This window comes from Pan troglodytes, chromosome 12 (genome assembly GCF_028858775.2).
Source record: "Pan troglodytes isolate AG18354 chromosome 12, NHGRI_mPanTro3-v2.0_pri, whole genome shotgun sequence".
Taxonomy (NCBI): domain Eukaryota; kingdom Metazoa; phylum Chordata; class Mammalia; order Primates; family Hominidae; genus Pan; species Pan troglodytes.
The window spans coordinates 103,911,293-103,935,693 of NC_072410.2; the positions used below are offsets into that span (position 1 = coordinate 103,911,293).

The window sequence follows — 24,401 nt, forward strand, 5'->3', positions numbered from 1 at the left end:
TGTGGTCAGTCGCATAGCTAGTGCATTTGAGACACAGAGAAGATCATTTTTTAGATCCATTTCCTCTGTATGACAAAATTATTTTAATTTATAGTCAGGAAATAAGGCAAATGATAATAAGAGCCAAAAATAGCAGATGCTGACTAATTTATTTCATTCATATATTTAATCATATTATTAAAAATATAAATTAATATTACAGTTCAAAAAACCCAATTCTGCATAACTATTTATTTAACAGTTACTATATGTAACTAAGAGTTTGAACTTTGATTCTTTGGTTGCAGCCTGATATAAAAATATTGTGTAAATAATTATCTAACAACCAATAAATGAATTTTAAGAAAAAATACCTTAAAAGGTACAATTAAGTCATGCCATTGATTAATGTTTGATTTTATGGACATATTCTTTAGTTTTGCAACAATTAACAATGTTAAAGAATAAAGTTTAGCTAGAAGATACAATTTAAATTCAGTAAAATATTTATATATTCATATGTGAACTAATGTGTACTTATCAAACAGAAATATCATCTCTCACTTCACAGTTCGTATTCAGACCGTGGACTTAAATTTTTAAAATAAATAATGAATAAATAAATAAATACTCCAAGCAGTCACAGGAATGACTCAGATTTTGTCTCTTTTCCTTTAAAAGTCATGATTTTCACATAAACAGAATTAAAAGCAAAAATCATATGATTATCCCAATAGACATAGAAAAAGCTTTCAGTAAAATCCAAAATTCCTTCATGATAATAACTCTCAAGAAACTAGGTGTCAATGGGACCTCAAAATAATAAAAGCTATCTATGATAAACCCATAGCCAATATTATACTGAATGGAAAATGTGGAAGCATTCTCCTGGAAAACTGAACAAGATAACACTCTCACCACAGCTCTTCAACATAGTACAGGGACTGCTAGCCAGAGTGACCAGGCAAGAGAAAGAAATAAAAAGCATCCAAATAGGAAAAGAAATAAAACTATCTGTCTTTGTGGATAATATGATTCTATACCTAGAAAACACTAAAGAATCTGCCAAAAAGCTCTGGAACTGATAAACGACTTAATTAAGTTTCAGGATACAAAACCCATATACAAAAGTCAGTAGCATTTCTATACACCAATAATATTCAAGCTGAGAGCCAAATCAAGAACATGATCCCATTTACAATAGCCACAAACACACACACATACAAACTTAGGAATACATCTAATGAAGGAGGTGAAAGATCTCTACAAGGGTAACTACAGAACACTGCTCAAAGAAATCACAGATTCACAAACAAATGGAAAAACATCCCATGCTCATGCATAGGAAGAACCAATATTGTTAAAATGGCCAGACTGCCCAAAGCAATCTGCAGATAAAATGATGTTCCTATCAAACTACCAATGTCATTTTTCACAGAACTAGAGAAAGCTATCCTAAAATTCATATGGTATCGAAAAAAGAGCCCAAATAATCAAAGCAACCCTAAGTAAAAAACAAAAAAGAAAACTGGGGTTATCACATTACCCTACTTCCAACTATCCTACATGGGTACAGTAACCAAAACAGCATGATACTGGTATAAAAACAGACACATAGACCAATGGAACAGAATAGAGAACCCAGAAATAAAGCAGCACACCTACAGTTATCTGATCTTTGACACAGTTGACACAAATTAGCAATGAGGAAAAGACTCCCTATTCAATAAATGGTGCTAGGATAACTGGCTAACCATATGCAGAATACTGAAACTGGACTCCTACCTTTCACCATATACAAAAATTAGCTCAAGATGGATTAAAGATTTAAATGTAAGACCTCAAACTACAAGAATCCTAGAAAAAAACTAGCAAATACCATTCTGGACATATCAACCTTGGGAAATAATTTATGACTAAGTCCTCAAAAGCAATTGCAACAAAAACAGAAATTGACAAGTGCGACCTAATTAAACTAAGCTTCTGTACAGCAAAAGAAATTATTAACAAGGCAAACAGACAGCATACAAAATGGGATAAAATATTCACAAACTAGATCTTAGTCCAACAAGGGTCTAATACCCAGAATCTAATAAGGAATTTATAAACTCAACAAGCACAAAACAACCTCATTAAAAAATGGGCAAAGGACATGAACAGACACTCCTCAAAAGAAGACACACATCTGGCCAACAAATGTTTGAAAAAATGATGTTCTACATCACTAATCATCAGAGAAATGAGAATCAAAACCACAATGAGGTATCATCTTATACCAGTAGGACTGACAATTATTATAATGTCAAAAAACAACAGATGCTGGCAAAGCTGTGGGAAAAAAATGGACTGCTGGTGGGATTGTAAATTAATTTCGCCAGTGTGGAAAGTAGTTTGGAACTTTCTCAAAGAACTGAAAACAGAACCACCATTCAACCCAGCCATCCCATTACTGGGTATATATTCAAAAGAAAACATATCATTCTACCAAAAAGACACATGCACTCACAAATTCATCACAGCATTATTTACAATAGCAAAGACATGGAATTAGATGCCCTGTATTTGATAAAGAAAATGTGGTACCTATATTACATGGAATACTATAAAGTCATAAAAAGAATGAATTCATGTCTCTTGCAGCAACATGGATGCAGCTGGAGGTCATTATCTTAAGTAAATTAATGCAGGAAAAGACAACCAAACGCCATATGTTTTCACTTATAAGTGAGGGTTAAACATAGGGTACTCATGGACATAAAGATGGCAACAGTAGAAACTGGGGACTACTGAAGGGGGGAGGAAAGAAGGGGAAAAAGGGTTGAAAAACTATCGATTGGGTACTATGCTCAGTTACCTGGGCAATGAGATCATTATTAATGCAACCTTAGCATCATGTAATATACCCAGATAAAACATTTGCATGTGTACTGACTCAATTTAAAATAAAAGTTAAAAAAATGTAAGAACATTGATTTTGTATCCTGAGACTTTGCTGAAGTTGCCTATCAGCTTAAGGAGATTTTGGGCTGAGACAATGGGGTTTTCTAAATATACAATCATGTCATTTGCAAACAGAGACAATTTGACTTCCCCTCTTCCCATTTGAATACTCTTCATTTCTTTCTCTTGCCTTATTGCCCTGGCCAGAACTTCCAATACTATGTTGAATAGGAGTGGTGAGAGAGGGCATCCTTGTCTTGTGCTGGTTTTCAAAGGGAATGCTTCCAGCTTTTGCCCATTCAGTATGATATTGGCTGTGAGTTTGTCCCAGATAGTTCTTAATATTTTGAGATATGTTTCATCAATGCCTAGTTTATTGAGAGTTTTTAGCATGAAGGGGTGTTGAATTTTATCGAAGGCCTTTTCTGCATCTGTTGAGATAATCACGTGGTTTTTGTCATTGGTTCTGTTTATGTGATGGATTATGTTTATTGATTTGCATATGTTGAACCAGCCTTGCATCCCAGGGATGAAGCTGACTTGATCACGATGGATAAGCTTTTTATGTGCTGCTGGATTTGGTTTGCCAGTATTTTACTAAGGATTTTTGCATTGATGTTCATGAGGGATATTGGCCTGAAATTTTCTTTTTTTACTGGGTCTCTGCCAGGTTTTGGTATCAGGATATGCTGGCCTCATAAAATGAGTTAGGGAGGAGTCCATCTTTTTCTCTTGTTTGGAATAGTTTCAGAAGCAATGGTACCAGCTCCTCTTTGTACCTCTGGTAGAATTCAGCTGTGAATCCGTCTAGTCCTGGACTTTTTTTGGTTGGTAGGCTACTAATTACTGCCTCAATTTCAGAACTTTCTATTGGTCTATTCAGGGATTCGACTTCTTCCTGGTTTAGATTTGGGAGGGTGTATGTGTCCAGGAATTGATCCATTTCTTCTAGATTTTCAAGTTTATTTGTGTAGAGGTGTTTTTAGTATTCTCTGATGGTAGTTTGTATTTCTGTGGGATCAGTGGTAATATGCCCTTTATTATTTTTTATTGTGTCTATTTGATTCTTCTCTCTTTTCTTCTTTATTAGTCTGGCTAGCAGTCTATCTATTTTGTTAATCTTTTCAAAAAAACAACTCCTGGATTTCCTAGAAGAAAACCTAGGCAATATAGTTCAGGACACAGGCATGGGCAAAGAATACATGACTAAAACACCAAAAGGAATTCCAGCAAAAGCCAAAATTGACAAATAGGACCTAATTAAACTAAAGGAAAAAAAAAACTATCATCAGAGTGAACAGGCAACCTACAGAATGGGAGAAAATTTTTGCCATCTATCCATCTGACAAAGAGCTAATACTCAGAATCTACAAGGAACTTAAACAAATGTATAAGAAAAAAATAAACAACCCCATCAAAAAGTGGCAAAGGATATGAACAGACACTTTTCAAAAGAAGACATTCATGCAGCCAACAAACATATGAAAAGAAACTCATCGTCAGCAGTCATTTGAGAAATGCAAATCAAAACCACAATGAGATACCATCTCACGCCAGTTAGAATGGCGATCATTAAAAAGTCAGGAAGCAACAGATGCTGGAGAGGATGTGGAGAAATAGGAATGCTTTTACACTGTTGGTGGGAGTGTCAATTAGTTCAACCATAGTGGAAGACCGTCTGGTGATTCCTCAAGGATTTAGAACTAGAAATACCATTTGACCTAGCAATCCCATTACTGGGTATATAACCAAAGGATGATAAATCATTCTACTATAAAGACACATGCACACTTATATTTATTGCAGCACTATTCACAATAGCAAAGACTTGGAACCAATCCAAATGCCCATCAATGATAGACTAGATTAAGAAAATGTGGCACATATACACCATGGGATACTATGCAGCCATAAAAAAGGATGAGTTCATGTCCTTTGCAAGGACATGGATGAAGCTGGAAACCATCATTCTCAGCAAACTAACACAGGGAGAGAAAACCAAACACTGCATGTTCTCACTCATAAGTGGCAGTTCAACAATGAGAACACATGGACACAGTGAGGGGAACATCACACACTGGGGCCTGTCAGGGGGTAAAGGGCCAAGGGAAGGATAGCATTAGGAGAAATAAGTAATGTAGATGACGGGTTGATGGGTGCAGCAAACCAGCATGACACGTGTATACCTACGTAAGAAACCTGCATGTTCTGCACATGTATCCCAGAACTTAAAGTGTAATAAAAAAAGGCAATTAATAAGAAGCAAAAAAAGTAAGAAAAATCATGGGTTATCATTATTTATTTCAAATCAGCTATTTAAATGCAAGAATGGCTAGTACCACAGGAGATGGATACAAATTATACCTAAAATGAACTCCAACAATTCTGAGTTTCTATTCATAGATTTGCAAAACAAACACATATAGCTGAATGTATGTGTATCAACCCAACTTATAACTGAGTATTCTCTGAATTAAGGTACATGGAATGGAATGTTTATTCGAGGATAATTAATATAAATATGCACTTTTTAAGCTTTTAAATATAAATGGACTTTATAATATAATTATATATGTCATATATTTATTTTTAAATAGCTTTAAATATTTTATTTTATTTTAAGTAAATAAATATTAAATAATTGTTTTATAAATATTTTTAAAATTAAAAAACTTTTACAATATATATTCTGTATACCATACATGACTAATATGTATTAAACATTATATAACGTATTGTATATTTAATAAATACAAATTACAAATAATTATGAACATATAATTATATTTATATATGCAATATGTAATTTACATATAATTATATATGTATATATAATTAAAATCCAACAGTAATCACAGCAATTATTTAGAATTTGGACCCAGAGAATTTTTGCTTCAGGAAGGGGTATTTTATCACCATTGTAGCTTACAATTACTGGTACAAGGCAAGAATAAAAAGCATTATCTTTAAAAATGTTGTCTTAAAATTATCTACCGACAATGCCCACTCCTTTTCCTCTCTTGCTGTATCTAGTGCCCAGGTGCTCCATGAGCGTTGAACACATCCCACTGCCGAAAGTTGATAAAAGTGCAGAAGTTTTTAAGGAATGCATTTCAATGAAGTAAACTTTTCCTCTTTAAAGGCCCCAGGAAAGGCGTAGAAAGCAAGATGGTCATCCCATCAATTCAACCTCAGCCGTGCTGAGAGCCACGGTGGTCCTCACCCACGTAGAATCCGCGACGCGCTGCCCCTGCGCCGGCCCATTCTGGATCATCGCTTTTGTTCTCAGGAGGTCTTCCTGGCAGGTCAGGGATTCTAAGTGGGCACAGGCCCCGGGGTTCCTCAGGACATAGCTCTGGGCTTCTCTGTAGCCGCAGGGGCAGCCAGAGTTCTCAAGGCCCAGGACTATATTAGGAAATATATGCGCCAGGGGAACAACAAACATGTTTGTTTCTTCCAGCACAGTCTGCGCTGCTTATCTCAGACACCTCCCTTTCTTCAGCAGAAATCACAGCCCTGGGAGGAATGTTCCCTTCGGGTTTGGGAAGCTTTTACTCCATCTAAATGAGGTCTTGCCCTTGGTATTTGTGAAATCATTTCAAAAGGAATTATTTCTCTAAAGCCAATGGATAGTGTTTGAATTATTTCTCTGGGACAGACAATCTTTAAAATATCAAATGAGAGCCTCCGCGTAAAGGAGGCATTCCTGAAGGTGAGCAAGATAGCTTTATTACCTGTCATTCATGTGCTTGAAGGACCATCAGCAGATGTCATCACAGATCTCCTAACCAATTTGGTTTGCTGTTAATCATTGTGCTGAGGGCAGTAAGAGTTCTGTGCCATTGGAGAGAGAGAAGACAGGGAGCATTTGAGTCCGTGTCTTTGCTCTGCTCATTATTTACAACCCTTGGTGCTTATACAATGCTCTAAACCAGGAGGCATGAGAGTCCACCCACCACAGCCCAGACACACCTTCTCCCCAGGACTCATTCTTCCCTGTTCCTTTCATGAAATCTGGCACAGCTCATGACTTTCCTTATGCACTTGCCGTTAATGAAAATTCCTTAATTTGCTGCTAGCCACAAAACAGTATCCTTTCCGTAAGTAAAATGTTAAGTCTTTTGTAGTAGTCAAAACTCCAAATTTCACTTAAAGTTATAGTTATCCTTTCCCAGCTTGGGCCTTTTGCAGGCAAGGCCTTGCAGTGGGAAAGGGAAGTGTGGTGGGTGTCTTCTCTAGTTTCCTGCTTTCTGTGTGTACCCTTCTTCCTCTAGCTGAGAGCCAAGGCTACGGATTTCTTTCCCCAGGAATGGAGAGAGGAAAGAGATGTGAGGTAAATGGCAGGAAAGGCCTTATTCGACTGGTATTCTTGGATTTGCTGTCAATACTCTCTGGATTCTCTCTTCTGGATGCTTCTGTGGGATCTCTGGAGGGTCTTCTCCCATCACTAATGATCTCTCCTTGCAGTTCTCTTCCGGCTGGTCCTTAAAACCTCACATTTCAGCCTGAGGGCATCTGCAAGAAAACCTCCAGCCTCTGTCCTCAGAGCCTCCTTTCCCTCCAGGTGGCCTCTTGGGCAGGACTGAAGACAATACCAGGTTAATACGCTCTCCTGTAGCTCACACATAGTCTTGTTTGGGTTGCTTCACAACTTTCTCTAGAATGTTGTTCTTAAGATCTTTTGTCTGAAAGTCTTGGATGAAACAGAGACAGGATCTCATTTTAATACTATAATAACAATCCAGTTCATACTTGCCTACCAATTTTTAATTTACAAGTGCTTTGAAAGCCATCTGTGTGTGAAGATGTAAAGGTCAAATAAGGCAGCAAGAAGGCATAATTGAAAGAGTGATTCAGTGATACCAGATGTAACCTAGAGTAGGGAGCTTTTGTGTTGAGAGGGTGCTCGGGGCTCTGACACCTCTTGTTTTCTTCTAACCAAAATGCATGAAGGCCAAGAAAATTCCTATCTCCTAAGCCATGTAGCCCATTTAGATACTCTTGCAACACTGTGGCACAAATGAAGGGCATTGCATCACCTTCATTTTTAGGTTCTACGGAGGTATTGTACCAGAAAGGGAACAGAGAAAGCTTTAGGAATATAGTCATGCATTGCTTAACAATGGAGATACATTCTGAGAAATGCATTGTTAGGCAATTTCATCCTTATGCAAGCATTACAGAGTGTGCTTACACAAATTTAGATGGCATAGCCCACTACATGCCTAGGCTATATGGAAAAGCTCATTGCTTCTAGGCTGCAAACCTAGACAGCAGGTTACTGTACTGAATACTGTAGGCAATTATAACACAATGGTAAGCATTTGTGTATCTAAACATATCAAATATAGAAAAGGTACAGTAAAAATACAGTATAAAAGATAAAAAACTGTATGCTTGCATAGAGCACTTACTATGAATGAAGTTTATAGGACTGGAAGTTGCTCTGAGTAAGTCAGTGAGTGGGTGGTGAGTGAATGTGAATACATAGGACACTAATGTACACTACTGTAGACTTTATTAACACTGTACATGTAGGCAACATTAAATTTATGAAAAAATTCTTTCTTCAGTAATAACATTAGTTTGTTGTAACTTTTTAAATTCATATACCTCTTAATTTTTTAACTCTTTGACTTTTGCAATAACACTTAGCTTAAAACAAAAATACATTGTACAGTTGTACAAAAATATCTTCCTACTTTAAGTCCTTATTTTTAAGTATTTTTCTAAGTGTAATTTTTTTCTATGTTTTAAAGCTTATTTGTTAAAAACTAAGATACACACACACGGTAGCTTAGGCCTACCTAGGTTCAGGATCATTAATATCATTGTCTTTCACCTCTACATCTGATTCCACTGGAAGGTCTTCAGAGGCAATTACATACATGGTGCTAGCATCTCTTGTGACAACAATGCCTTTTTCTAGAACACTTCCTGAAGGACCTGCCTGCAGCTTTTTTACAGTTAACTTTTTGTTGTTGTAAGTAGGAGTACACTCTGAAATAATGATGAAAAACATAGTGTAGTAAATACATAAGCAGGTAACATAGGCATTTATCACCGCTATCATCAAGTATTATGTACTGTATATAACTGTATGTGCTATATCTTTATATAATCGGTAGTGTAGGAGATCTGTCTACACCAGCATCACCACAAACACATGAGTAATGCATCATGCTGTGATGTATGGCAGCTATGATGCCATTAGGTGATAGGAAATTTTCAGCTCCATTATCTTATGGAATAAGATATTGACATTGTCTATGCAGTTTGTCATTGACTAGTATGTCCTTATGTGTGGCATGGCTGTATAGGTGATGAAGTTATATTTTAAAGAATTGATGAAGGAAAATTACAAACAAAATTATGGACAACTTGGCAACCAATCAATCAGTTCAAATAAAATAATCCAGAAAGATAAAAATAGTCATGACAATTCAGTGACTAACATGAGAAATTATGAATATTTGTAGGTATTCAAGAAGTAATCATTGATAGAAAATGAAGACCTGCATGAGAATAAGGACATAACTACAACCGAAACTTTTCTCTCCAAACTTTTTCTCTGCCTGGTAGGAGGTATTTGTTGTTAATCCCTTCATGACCTAGAGATCCTGAATGCCACTAAGCGTGGTACGTGCATACATTTTACCATATAAAGTTGCGTCTATGATTCTAGAATCATATGCCACAACAGCGTTCTAGGTCACTTCAAATCATCCTTCAATGGTCTTCAAAGTCTTGAGCTAAAATAATGCCTTCCAGCATTGCTCTGGAGAGTGGTCTGGCCAATATTTGCAAATCATTACCCTATTCTGACCAAATGAGGGATGCTGCTTATGAAAATTCACCTGAACATGTTCTAATCTTGTTTTCTTATGCTGCACCTTTGACACTTTCACAGAATTATTTTATCTGACTCTTAAAATGCCTTTATGAAGTATTAATATTTAAGATAAAATAACAAGGCTTATAAAGGTTAAATTATTTCCTCAAGATCATATCAAAGAGGCAGAGATGATCATATTTGTCCTTCTTTAATAATACCTCAATTATGCAGAATGTAATAAAAGAATTCAAAATAGAAACCTCCCCATCAATCATCTATTGAATTTTACAACTTTTTTACTCAAAGATTCCCGCTTCATAGATGAAAATGTGCTAAGTCACACAGCTGATAAGTGGGAGAAATCCAAACTCAGTCTAAAGCTTTCTCTACAATATAATATTGCATTGTGTATATTTTTCTTTCTAAAAACATGTATATTTCTGTATTTAATTTTTACGTAATTTAAAAATTACACTTACTAAGAAATGCATAAATGTGGCTGTCACTTACTCCTAATCTCTTCCCTCTTACTTCCTCATTTAACCAGCCAGCAGCTTGAACCACAAGACAGAATGAATTAAAAATCCAAAGTAAGTACTTTTTGTTTATATCAATTTCATTGCTGGCCCCCAAAATACAAACCAATATCAACAGTCTGAAATTACTGTGTTAACATTTTCTGTTTCTAAACTAAGCTAAACATCAGAGCAAATTGTATTGCAACACCGATTTGTTTTAATTCCAACTACAACTGAGATTCTTATCCAAGACATGTTAAACTTTCCCATAGTTACCCATATAATGAAGGAATGAAGTTCATGGACTATATTGGCTTACAAATTTGAGTAGAAGTGAAAAAAACTTATAATTTTTTTACAACTCAACAATCTTTTTTCCCTATTAAATTACTTTGCTCTGCCTCAGATAAAAAAAATCATTATGTTTCATCCAGTGAACATTCCATTTTAGCTTACAATTTGTAGCAATAGCCCTCAGTGGAAATATATTAACAAGAAGATTTTTATAAAATTGATATTTAAAGATCCTATTATCAAATTTTATGGTAAAATAAAGAAAAATCTACATATACTCTACCCTTGTACAGACAGACAATAAAAAATCTAATCATCTAAAGTTTTTTTAATATCTCATGATATGGTAACTAAAGTTCTCCTTCAAATACAAGTTTACATGTTTTCCACCCTTACTCATTTTCTCAGGGGTCATTTAACTTTCTCCTGGCATAAAATTATACCCTTGGAAGGAAATTTTTCAAAAATTAGAAAAACTGCCTTTCGACTAAATCTATTCCTAGTTGGTTCTCATAGACATATAGTTGTAAGTACACACTTTAATGCTAAACATGCTTACTAGAGGATCATATAAAATAGCAAAATCTGAAAACAAAATAAAATTTCAATAGAAAAGACTGATTAAATAAATTATGACAGAGCCTTACAATGAAATATTATTCACTACTTAAAAAAACCTATAAAAGATCTTTTTATGACCTGAGACATTGCTCATGAAATGGAGTTAATTTTTTTTTTTTAAATTATACTTCCATTTCTGGGATACATGTGCAGAACATGCAGGTTTGTTACATAGGTATACATGTGCCATGGTGGTTTGCTGCACCCATCAAACCGTCATCTACATTTCTCCTAATGGTGTCCCTCCCCTGGCACCCCTGACAGGCCCCGGTGTGTGATATTCCCCTCCCTGTGTCCATGTGTTCTCACTGTTCAAATCCCACTTATGAGTGAGAACATGTGGTGTTTGGTTTTCTGTTTCTGTGTTAGTTTGCTGAGAATGATGGTTTCCAGCTTCATCCATGTCCTTGCAAAGGACATGAACTCATCCTTTTTTATGGCTGCATAGTATTCCAAGGTATATATAAGCCACATTTTCTTTATCCAGTCTATCATTGATGGATATTTGGGTTGGTTCCAAGTCTTTTCTATTGTGAATAGTGCTGCAATAAACATATGTGTGCATGTGTCTTTATAGTAGAATGATTTATCATCCTTTGGTTATATATCCAGTAATGGGATTGCTGGGTCAAATGGTATTTCTAGTTCTAGATCCTTGAAGAATCACCACACTGTCTTCCACAATGGTTGAACTAATTTATACTCCTACCAACAGTGTAAAAGCGTTCCTATTTCTCCACATCCTCTCCAGCATCTGTTGTTTCCTGACTTTTTAATGATTGCCATTCTAATTGGTGTGAGATGGTATCTCATTGTGGTTTTGATTTGCATTTCTCTAATGACCAGTGATGATGAGCTTTTTTTTCATATGTTTGTTGGCTGCATAAATGTCTTCTTCTAAGAAGAGTCTGTTCATATCCTTTGCCCACTTTTTGATGGGGTTGTTTATTTTTTTCTTGTAAATTTGTTTAAGTTTTTTGTAGATTCTGAATATCAGCCCTTTGTCAGATGGATAGATGGCAAAAGCTTTCTTACATTCTGTAGGTTGCCCATTCACTCTAATGGTAGTTTCTTTTGTTGTGCTGAAGCTCTTTAGCTTAATTAGATCCCATTTGTCAATTTTGGCTTTTGTTGCAATTGCTTTTGGTGTTTTCCTCCTGAAGTCTTTGCCCATGCCTATGTCCTGAATGGTACTGCCTAGGTTTTCTTCTAGGGTTTTTATGGTCTTAGGTCTTAACGTTTACATCTTTAATTCATCTTAAGTTAATTTTTGTATAAGGTGTAAGGAAAGGGTCCAGTTTCAGTTTTCTGCATATGGCTAGCCAGTTTCCCCAACAGCATTTATTAAATAGGGAATCCTTTCCCCATTGCTTTTTTGGTCAGATTGATGAAACATAACTCAAAATAATAAGAGCTATTTATGACAAACCCTCAGCCAATATCATACTAAATGGGCAAAAGCTGGAAGCATTCCCTTTGAAAACCGGCACAAGACAAGAATGCCCTTCTCAACACTCCTATTCAACATAGTATTGGAAGTTCTGGCTAGGGCAATCAGGCAAGAGAAAGAAATAAGGGTTATTCAAATAGGAAGAGAGTAAGTCAAATTATCTCTGTCTGCAGATGACATGATTGTATATTTAGAAAACCCCATTGTCTCAGCCCAAAATCTCCTTAAGCTAATAAGCAACTTCAGCAAAGTCTCAGGATACAAAATCAATGTGCAAAAATCACAAGCATTCCTATACACCAATAATAGACAAACAGAGATCCAAATTATGAGCAAATTCTCATTCACAATTGTTACAAAGAGAATAAAATACCTAGGAATACAACTTAGAAGGGATGTAAAGGACCTCTTCAAGGAAAACTAGAAACCATTGCTCAAGGAAATAAGAGAGGACACAAACAAATAGGAAAACATTCCATGCTCATGGATAGGAAGAATCAATATCATGAAAATGGCCATGCTGCCCAAAGTAATTTATAGATTTAATGCTATTTCCATCAAGCTACCATTGACTTTCTTCACAGAATTAGAAAAAACTACATTAAATTTCATATGGAACCAAAAAAGAGCCTACATAGCCAAGACAATCCTAAGCAAAAAGAACAAAGTTGGAGGCATCACACTACCTGACTTCAAACTATACTACAAGGCTACAGTAACCAAAACAGCATGGTACTGGCACCAAAACAGATGTATAGACCAATGGAAGAGAAGAGAGGCCTCAGAAATAACACCACACATCTACAACCATCTGATCTTTGAAATGGAGTTATTTTTTAAAAGCTTATTATAAGAAACATATTACATGCTATCAGTTCCAAGATGCACATTTTCACCTCTTAACATTTCTAGAATCTGAATGCATCTTGAAATCCATGGTGTACAATTGTTGTAGGCCAGGTAGCAGTGGTGGCATTGTTGTTTTTGCTGGCACATGTTTGAGCTTGGTTGCTATTTCTGGTGGAATGATTGGACAACTGCCATTTCTCATTGTTTCAGTCAACAAACCATTTAAAGACAACTTATGGAAGAAATACAAATCCTGGTTATTACTTAAAAATCTTACATAAACTCTTGCTTCTAACAGCGAAAAGTGTGCTAGCAACAAAGCTCACATAAAATGAAGGGCTAAAAGCTTTCCTCACTAAAACTGGAAGCAAGAAAAGGATGCATATTCCCACCACTACTATTTAAAATAGGAAGGGAAGTCTTAGCCAGTGTAACAAAGCCAGAATTAAAACAAAAAAGTCCCACATATTGAAAATAAACACATAAAACTATCTCTATTTGCAGAAGGCATGATTATCTACATGAAAAATCTTTAAATATCTACAAAAAAAAATCTAGTTCCTTGAATGAATATGGTGGTCAAATAGGATCATAGAGTACAAGGAAAACCCATAAACATCAATCATATTTCTACTAGCATTAATAATAATTGGAATTCAACATTAAAAATTCAATGCTATTTGCAATAGCTCCCCCCAAAAACTTAGCTATAAATCTCACAAAATATGTATAAAATCTACATGCTGAGAAATGCAAAATACTGATGAAAAAATTAAAGAAGACCCAAATAATTAGAAGGCATATACGTTCATATATTGAAAGACCCAGTATAGTGAAGATGTCAATTCCTCTCAAACTTGTCAATTGTTTTAAAACTATTTCAAGCAAAGTGTCAGAAGGTCTTTTTGTAGATACAGACAAGCTGATTCTAAACTTTATGTGGAAAGGCACAAGGATTAGAATAGCCAAAACAATTTTGGAAAAGAAAAATAAAATTGGGGTAGTCATTCTACCCAATTACAAGATTTACTCTAATGCTACAATATCTAACCTAGTGAAAATATAGACATATAAATAAATGAAACAGAATAGAGCCTCCAGAAATAGACCTGCTCCAATATGGTTAATCAATTTTTGACCAAGTTTTAAGACACAATTTAATAAAGAAAGAGTAGTCTTTTCAACAAATAGTGTTGGAACAATTAACATACATATGCAAAATATATACCTTAACATAATTTTTATACAAAAATTAACTCAAAATGAACCATGGGTACATATAAAATGTGAACCAATTAACCTTTTCTACTCTTTTTGTTCTGGAATAAACACTTTTAAAAAATGAACAAAAAGAGACGTTTAGGCAAGTGGGTTCTGATTGTCCTGATTTTGCAAAAGCAAAGAATCTTATCCATGGATATGATATGATGAGGTGATTTACTGAACTTGGAACTCCCTGAAGACAAATTTAATTCTTATTACTCACACCTATCCTCCCACCAGATAATTCTTCAAGATACACACATCAGGAATAATCTGCAAAGCAATAATCAACTTGGGATTATTTCTGGCAATTGTAAATGTATCACAGTTGGAGAATTAACCACAACTTTTTTTTTAATGAATTGTTATCTTTATTGGGAAAGAGAATACTGCCTATGGCTTTGCCTTTTTAAAACTCTCAAATTCTGGGATGTGATGAGAAATCCAATATTTCAGAAAAGGTGTAACAACGCTAGTGGTGGATTTGCATTTGTTTTCTATCTCTGCCCCCTCGTGCACACACATTTCCACATGCGGGCTCTGGGAAACCAAAGGCAACCCTTCTCTTTCTGAACTCCATCAGTAATGACTCCAGTAACAATAACTGTCAGGGGCTGGAATAGTAAACATTTTGTAAAAGCAAATGGCTTCCAAATGTGCACTTTCTCCGTGAGCATGTCCCTTGTGAGCCTGACTCAGAAAGCCAGAGCAGGTAAAAGCACCAAGCCCAAAGTCTGATGACAGGATCAAGCAGCTGAAATCTGTGATGGGTAACCTCAACCCCATCTGCAATCTCTTCTCTCTTTCCACTGTAAGGTGAGTTTACTTGGCCTGTTGATTTGATCTATAAGACTGGCCCTTTATGCGTTTTGTGTACTGTGTCTATCCTGGGAACCATTTTCAAAGCCACTAGGTATCTAAATATAACCTGGCCTACTGGCAGGGGGATTGCTAGGTGGAGGTGAGTAGTTGATCAGCTCCCTTGACCTTTGGGTCTCCTATCTAGAAGAAAATATTTTAATTTTACTAAGATTTAGTATCTGTGTTTTCAGAATGGCCACTTAATCTCAGGAAATTAACACTATGACTAAATCAAGAGCCCCAAAGCTATTTATTTACTTGTTTTATGGGAACCCACAATATTATGTAATATTCATAAAATGCAATATATGCCACTAGATTTAAAAACAATGCTTTCAAAAATTTTGAGCATGTAATTAAGGAAAAGGGCAGTGATAAAAGAATTATGTACCATTTTATTAAAGCACTCTATAATGGGGATGTCTGCATTAAATGGAAACCATATAGGAGGAGCACAATAGCAACTTTTATTGCCGGATAGTGGGATTATTAGTGATTTTTATTTTTTAGGTTACAGTCATGAACCAGATGATGACATTTTGGTCAACAACAGGCCACATGTATCACCCTGATTCCATAAGATTGCAATACTCTATTTTTATTGCTCCTTTTCTATGTTTAGGCACACAAATACTTATCATTGTGTTATAATGGCCTACAGTATTCAACACAGAAACATACTGTCCAGGGTTATAGCCTAGGAGCAATAGGCTATACTAAATAGGTAGGTGTGTAGTAGGCTATACCATCTAGGTTTGTACCACTACGTTCTATAATGTTCACAGAATGACGAAACCACCTAATAATGCATTCCTCAGAACACATCCTCGTCATTGAGAGATGCATGACTATATTTACGTGTTGTCAATTTTTTTTGCCTAGAACGCATATTTATGTATTTTTAAATCTTGAAAAGTAACACTTCAAAATATAACTATTATCTCTACATTTTGGAAATAGATCAGATTTTTATATCTTTCTATAGTGGGTCATTCTACTCTCCTTGTAGTTACAAGTTATCAGTTAAAGATGTATTATTTTATAATTAAAAAAACTAAACTGGAGGATTTTTATTGGCATCTTAGTGAATAGGAAAGTGGTTTTTTTTGAGATGGAGTCTTGCTCTGTTGCCCAGGGTGGAGTGGAGTGGCGCGATCTCGGCTCACTGCAAGCTCCGCCTCCCTGGTTGACTCCATTCTCCTGCCTCAGCCTCCTGAGTAGCTGGGACTACAGGCGCCCGCCACCACGCCCAGCTAATTTTTTGTATTTTTTAGTAGAGATGGGGTTTCACCCTGTTAGCCAGGATGGTCTCGATCTCCTGACCTCGTGATCCACCCGTCTTGGCCTCCCAAAGTGCTGGGATTACAGGAGTGAGCCACCGTGCCTGGCCGGAAACTGTTTTATTTTATCTTATTAAATAATTATTTTAATCCTCCCCAAAAGCACTTCCCTTGGCACATCCTGGCTTAGTGTCTTAGGGACTCTGGTGTCTGGGGTTGCTCCCTTTCAACTTTCTCCTTCATTCCTAGGGAATTTCCTTGTTTTTCCCTGCTGAGAAAAAGTGTTCTGTGGAAACAAGGGGCCAGCTCATGTTACAGAACTAAAAGGATTGTTTTAAAAAGCAGATAATTTCTCATCTAACTGCACAGCTTCTGGCCACCAGAGCAGCTGAATGAAGCTTGAAAAACTCAGGGACATCCAAAGGTGCTTGCAATAAGCAAAGCAAAACAGTGCACACTCCCCAGCCAGGGTCTCAAGGCCCCACAACGAACAGCTTCACCCAAGCCTGCAGCTGCTGGCTATTTTCTATGAGAGCTGGGACAAGACACACTGGGCCGGGACCTCTGCGTAACTTACACAGATGCTGGGCCTTTTGCAAAGTCTGCTGGACATACACCATCTTCAAAGAACCCCCACCCCATACATCCCTTTGAAGAACTTGCTTTACTCAGGACAAAATATCAAGATTCTTGCTGTTTAAATTTCACAGGAAGCCAAGGCACTGATAAATGAGAGCTCATCCATACATGTTTTCACTCTGTTACCTAAGAAACTATCTTCAAAACAGAAGTCCTCATAAATACTCTGGAGATGCATCAGACACTCTCCGGTGCTGCACGACACTGTGTATATTGTTTGGCAAGAGTTCATGGGGGAAGATAAACTAGCACATCTTGCCAGGATTCTATTACTCTTGACCCTGACCTTGGCTGGAGGCTGTTTCCAGTTACACTCCATCTTAAAGAAAGACAGCACCTACTCTTTCCCCGTTTCCCTCTTCTCTTCTGTTTTCAGTTTCCCCAAGCACAATGCCTCATTGGAGGGAAGAAATATTTGTTGGCTACTGCTTCTCATTCTTAGCTTTCTCATCTGAACACCAATACTCAAATGATATCATGAAACCGTTAGTAATGGAGGCTCACTTTTAGAAAGCACTTGATCTTTGCACAACATTGCTCACTGTGATTATTTTTTCCCCTGAGTCATGACTCAACTTAACAGTGCCCTCTCTGCAATATGAGGTTCCTCAGGTTCCAACGTATGGTCTACCAGGGTAGTATTTTCCATTCCTCACTCCCACCAGCTTAGGCTAGGTTCACTTCAGATACTCTCCAGGGGAAAAAATAAGTTTCCCATTAAGGTGGCACCATAAGCTACAAAGCCTGGGGAGACTCACGGGGAGTGGCCAAGGGCTTCATGCGCAGAATTTTTTCTATATAGTAATTGTAACTGAAGCAGAATACTACAATTTTGAGAGGCTCAGGTTTAATAGTACCTTTAAAAGTGAAAATAATGGCTGTATTGGTCCATTCTTGCACTGTTATAAAGAAATATCTGAGACTGGGTAATTTATAAAAAAGAGATTTGATGGTCTCACAGTTCTGCAGGCTGTATGGGAAGCACGATGCTGACATCTGCTTGGATTCTGAGGAGGTCTCAGGAAATTTACAAACGTGGCAAAAAATGAAGGGAAAGCAGGCTCATCTAAGGTGGCTGGAGCAGGAGGAAGGTGGCAGGAGGTGCTACACACTTTTAAACAACCAGATCTCAGGAGAATTCACTCACTATTACGAGAACAGCACCCAGTGAGAAATCTGCTCCCAAGATCCAATCACCTCCCACCAGGCCCTGCCTCCAATATTGGGCATTGCAGTTCTACATGAGATTTCAGTGGGTATGCAGAGCCAAACCATATCAATGGCTAATATTAATATTTATCGAGCAGTTACAATGTTTTTTTTTTACCTGTATCTCATTTTATTCTAAAAATAATCCAATGTAGTAAGTATTATCCCAATTTCACTTATGAGAAAACAAAAGCTTGATGAGGATAAGTAATTGTCCTGTAGGAAATTAAATGGTAACTGATAAAACTTTCCCTATGTAGGGATACAGAAATCTAACCTAATTCTAGAATATAGAGATAACTGTTACATTGAGTGCTGCTGTTTTCAAGTCTTTTAAAAAAGTGTTCTAGACAAAAACTTGAGAACACATAAATAGTATGGAAAATAAAAATCCCTGGTAATCTCACCACCCAGTAATAAAGGTTGCCCCCACTTTTGTTTTTTTTTTATCTATATATTGTTTCAGTTTAATGCAGACGTCGTTCATTATAGAGTGCAGTACTGACATGGTTCATAACTCTTACCACTGTCTTTTTCCTTAGTCACATCTTTAATATTTTTGAAAAGATGATTCTTAAATTCAGCTGATACACATTTTATGACTAGTACATAATTTATTTACCTACTGTTCTCTTCTTGAGCATTTGGATTTTTGCTGGATTTTCACATAGTGACCAAACAGGTACATAAGGAATACTTCTACATATTTCTAATTATTTGCCAGAGTCTAGAGTGCTAACCATTTTTCTCTCCAGTAAAATAAGTAGGGCAGAGAATCTAAGCAGGATTAAGACCTTATATGAACAATACCAATTTGTGACACAATTAAGGTGTTTGAAATTTCCTTAGGTGGCCTACAGGAGCCTGCATTTGCCTAGACATCCACCTCAACAGATGGTGTCAATGTCTGCTAATATGACAGGCAAAGAATGGTTATCTCTAATTTTTTATAAATGTTTGTGGAATTAAATTTGTTTCCATATGTATTTTGAGTGTTTTAAACATCGCTCTTCATTTTCTGTTTCATTGTTTTGCCCATTTTATATAAGAAACTTTAAAAATTTATTTCTAAAGATACTTAGAATATGAATGTGTTAAGGTTAATCTTTGACAAAAATATTTTCCCAAGTTTCTGCCTTGGAGTTTTTGTATACAATATATGTTGATGGAATTTTTTTGTGTGATAAGATGTATCAATTTTATTATTATTTATTTATTTATTTATTTATCTTGCTGTTGTTTATTTGGTTGTCATTTTCTTTGTGTGTGTGCCTGTATGTGTGTAAAAAGCCTTCCATACTTCAAAATTGGGTACCTAGTTACTTATTTTTTTTCTAGTTTCTTCACAGGATTCTCTTTTTATATTTAATTTTATATTAATTTAAAATTAATAGTGACATATGAAATGAGTTAGAAGTTTAACTATATATTCTCCCCAACTAGTTGTCCTGTTTATTATTCCTGGTGAATAAAAATTAAGAAGAATGGATATCTATAAAACTCAGTCTTTTCATCCAGGGACAGAAGGTGTTTTTTTTTTTCATTATTTTAAAATTGTTATTAAAGTTTTATTGTGTTCTTTGCACATTTTTGGCGGCTGAATATTTTGTAGGTGTTTTTATTGTTAGTACAAATAGACTATTTTCCAAATGTCTTCAAACTAATGTATGCATTTATATGAGAAAACTATTGATTTTGATTTTTTGTATTATTCTAATAACTGTAAGCTATTATTAATTCTACAAAATTTTAGTTGAATATCTCCTGAATTTTTGTTAATACTGTTTTTAATCTAGAAACCCAAGTTATTGTTGGTAAATACCTGTGTGTGTATGTGTGTTTATATGTATGTGTATTCTCTCAAAAGCAAATTCTGGTATTTGCTCTATGTATTATTACCAAATTTAGAATTACTATTTAGCCTATACTCTATGCCTTCTGCTTCTAGCACTGAACACCATTACATTAATACTATATTAACTCCAATCTTGAATTATTAAATTGTAATCATTGTTCAGTCATTTTTAAAAGAAGGATATGTGAGAGGCATATTTTCTAAACCCTAACGTATCATAAAGAGAAAGAACTGTCTTTGTGGTCATCTATGATATGAACAAACTCTTTCCTTTTATAACTCCTTATCTGTGCATGTTGGAGTACAAATTCAATACAATAGAAGCAGAAAGCTGGGATAAAAATTTCAAGGCTAGTTGGATAAGAAAAGTGTTCAGTTGCACAGGAATGATAAGACAAATTATTTTTTATCTAGTAAATGAATCCAGTAGACTTCTTACATGGCTTCTGCTGTACATCAATTTTAAAGGTCAGGGCGGTGGTAGTACTCGTTAAATCTTAGAATATCTCCTAAATCCCCAGTTCTCTGGAGTTAGCTAAACCCAAACTGTTTAAGTCTCTGAGAACTTTTCAACCTAATTCTTTTTTTTTTTTTTTTTTTTTTTTTTTGACGGAGTCTTGCTTTGTCGCCCAGGCTGGAGTGCAGTGGCGTGATCTCAGCTCACTGCAAGCCCCGCCTCCCAGGTTCACCCCATTCTCCTGCCTCAGCCTCCAGAGTAGCTGGGACCACAGGCGCCCGCCACCACGCCCGGCTAATTTTTTGTATTTTTAGTAGAGACGAGGTTTCACCGTGTTAGCCAGGATGGTCTCGATCTCCTGACCTCATGATCCTCCCGCCTCGGCCTCCCAAAGTGCTGGGATTACAGGCGTGAGCCACCACGCCTGGCCCAACCTAATTCTTTAATAATAGTGACATCTCTAAAACAAAATTTGCTCACAGTCAGCAGTCAGTAATTTCTTCTTAGCCAGGGTAGAACTCTTTTACTGCATGCTCTAAAAAGATTATTTGTAAACATGACTGTATTATTCTGTGTTTTCAAAAGACAGGCAAAAAGATATTTGTATTTCTAGAGATAACCTCAGCCATGAAATAAGGTGCTATGTTTTTAAATAGTATATAATATATAATCAAATTATAAGCAATTTTAATTAGCTTTAGAAGTTGAAAATATTTTTTATCATTAAGAAACTATAGAATTGTCACCTTCTAAATGAAAAGAGATTCTATTAAAATTTTATGTTTTTAGTGAGAACACATGGGCACAGGGAAAGGAACAGCACACACTGGGTCCTGTCATGGGGTCGGGGGAGGGAGAGCATCGGGATAAATAGCTAATGCATGTGGGGCTTAATACCTCAGTGATGGGTTGATAGGTTCGGCAAACCACCATGGTACACGTTTACCTATGTAACAAAACTGCACATCCTGCACATGTTCCCTGGAACTTAAAATAAAACAAAAATAAAAAAAGAAAAATAAATGAAAAAGAAAATTTTAAAAAGTTAAAAAATTATGTTCTTGATACAGAGAAAAATCTTTAGTTTATTAGTTATTTTTACTCTTGCCATGTTTCTATAAAGGCAAGAAAATTAAGAACTGAAAAGCAAACATGGTCTATTTCTTTCATCACCCCACACTATATCTCTGTAATTTATTTCTATAATGCAGGAAGGGTACTAGGGAAGATGACAAGTATTATGAAAAGATATATACTGGCCAGGCATGGGGTCTCACGTCTGTAATCCCAGCACTTTGGGAGGCCCAGGTGGGCAGATCACGAGGTCAGGAGTTTGAGACCAGCCTGACCAACATAGTGAAACCACATCTTTATTAAAAATACAAAAATTAACCAGGCGTTAATCCCAGCTACTCAGGAGGCTGAGGCAGGAAAATCGCTTGAACCCAGGAGGCGGACCTTGCAGTGAGTCGAGATTGCTCCATTGCACTCCAGCCTGGGTGACAGAGCAAGACTCCATCTCAAAAGAAAAAAATATATATACATTATATATTATATATATAATATATATTTTATATATTATATATAAAGAGAGCAAGAAATTTCACATTCTTAAGAGAAATGTCACTAAGTATTGACAGAAAAAAAAAAAAACTAAACTAGAATGTTAACGTTCAAACTAGTCTTAAGGAGATAAATCTACATAACCTTATTTTAAATCTGATTCTAGAATAGGATATATTAGGAGATATTGAATTAAAGAAAGAAAAAAATGTAGGGGTAGATCACACTTCAATTTACAATAGATAAAGTTGACTAATAAAGGAATGAGACTGTGCCTTCATGTCTACACATTAAGGTAATCAAAACAATGCAAGATAAGAAAGTCCAAATAAGACTCAAGAACCCAGAAAGCATTTTATAAATGATAAACAAATTATTGGGGGAGGATAAAGAGTAGAAATGATATTGAGAAAACTAGCAGCCAATTAGGGAACAAAAAAAGGAAACCCCCACTTCATTCCTCACATCACAATAAATTCAAATGGATCAAAGAAAATAAAACAATAGGTATTATAAAATGTACATGGATAAAATTTAGAGTGGTGAAGATGACTCTAAGCATGACATAAAATGCAAAATTGATTAAATTGGTAACTTAAATCATTAGAAACATAATGAAGTGAAAAGGCAAGTTGCAAACAGAAAAAAACATACGTGCATCATAGATGATCAAACATTGAGCTGATAAATACAAAATATAAACAACTCTTAAAAATCAAATGGCAAATAATTGACCCAGGAAAAATATGGACAAAGAATATAAAAAGGAAAGCACTGTGTAAGAAATACAACCAACCAATAGATACATAGAAAAAAGTCAACCTCCTTACTAGTAAAATAGATATAAATTAAAGTAACAATGAAATAATAGCATGTTTGACATAGAGACTGACAAAGATAATCAATTTTGCCAACATTTGATGTTGATAAGGATATCAGGAAAATACCCTTCTATTTACTGCTGGTAGGAACATAATACACATTATCTTTTTGAGTGGAAATTGGAGATATAAACCAAACAAATATCCATGATTTTTTATTCTATGCAACATGATGTTCATTGCAAATTATTTACATTTTCATACTAATAAAACGAGGAATAATGAAATGTCTAATAATAACAAATAAATCTTTTATGATACCATCATGCAATAGACTATTATGTCCCATTAAAAATGCGGAAAATAAAGTAGATTTAACGCATATACTCACATAAAAAATGCCCAAAATGTATTGTTAATTTAGAAATAAAAGGTTCCTAATAATACATTTTGTATAATTTTATTTCTTTTTTTTTTTTCTTGAGACGGATTTTCACTCTTGTCACCCAGGTTAGAGTGCCACGGCATGATCTCGGCTCACTGCAACCTCCACCTCCCGGGTTCAAGCGCTTCCCCTGCCTCCCCTTCCCTAGTAGCTGAGATTACAGGCTCCCACCACCATGCCCAGCTAATTTTTGTATTTTTAGTAGAGACGGGATTTCATCATGTTGGCCAGGGTGGTCTCAAACTCCTGACCTCAGATGATCCACCTGCCTTGGCCTCCCAAAGTGCTGGTATTACAGGTGTGAGCCACAACGCCTGGCCTGTATGACTTCTTTTCTGCTTTTTAAAAGTATTTATATTTTACAACTGCACTCACGACTCACCTCTTTCTCTTTCTTATCTCTTCTCTATCTCTCCATAGTCTGCATTGGAAATATCTGAAAAAACACCAAAATTTATCTGTGATTATTAGGGCTATGTGATTTTAGTGGACTATCACCTTTAAATAATATATCGCTATATT

At 35.7% G+C, this 24,401-nt stretch overlaps 1 long non-coding RNA gene across 1 annotated transcript in view; it reads right to left on the reverse strand.

Annotated features, from left to right (window-relative positions):
• LOC134807945 (uncharacterized) overlaps window positions 1–24,401 on the reverse strand; it is a 430,365-nt gene that overhangs the window by 109,105 nt on the left and 296,859 nt on the right. Inside the window, exon 3 of the long non-coding RNA XR_010149622.1 lies at window positions 24,262–24,315. This is a non-coding gene — a long non-coding RNA (uncharacterized LOC134807945). The remainder of the gene's footprint in view (window positions 1–24,261; window positions 24,316–24,401) is intronic.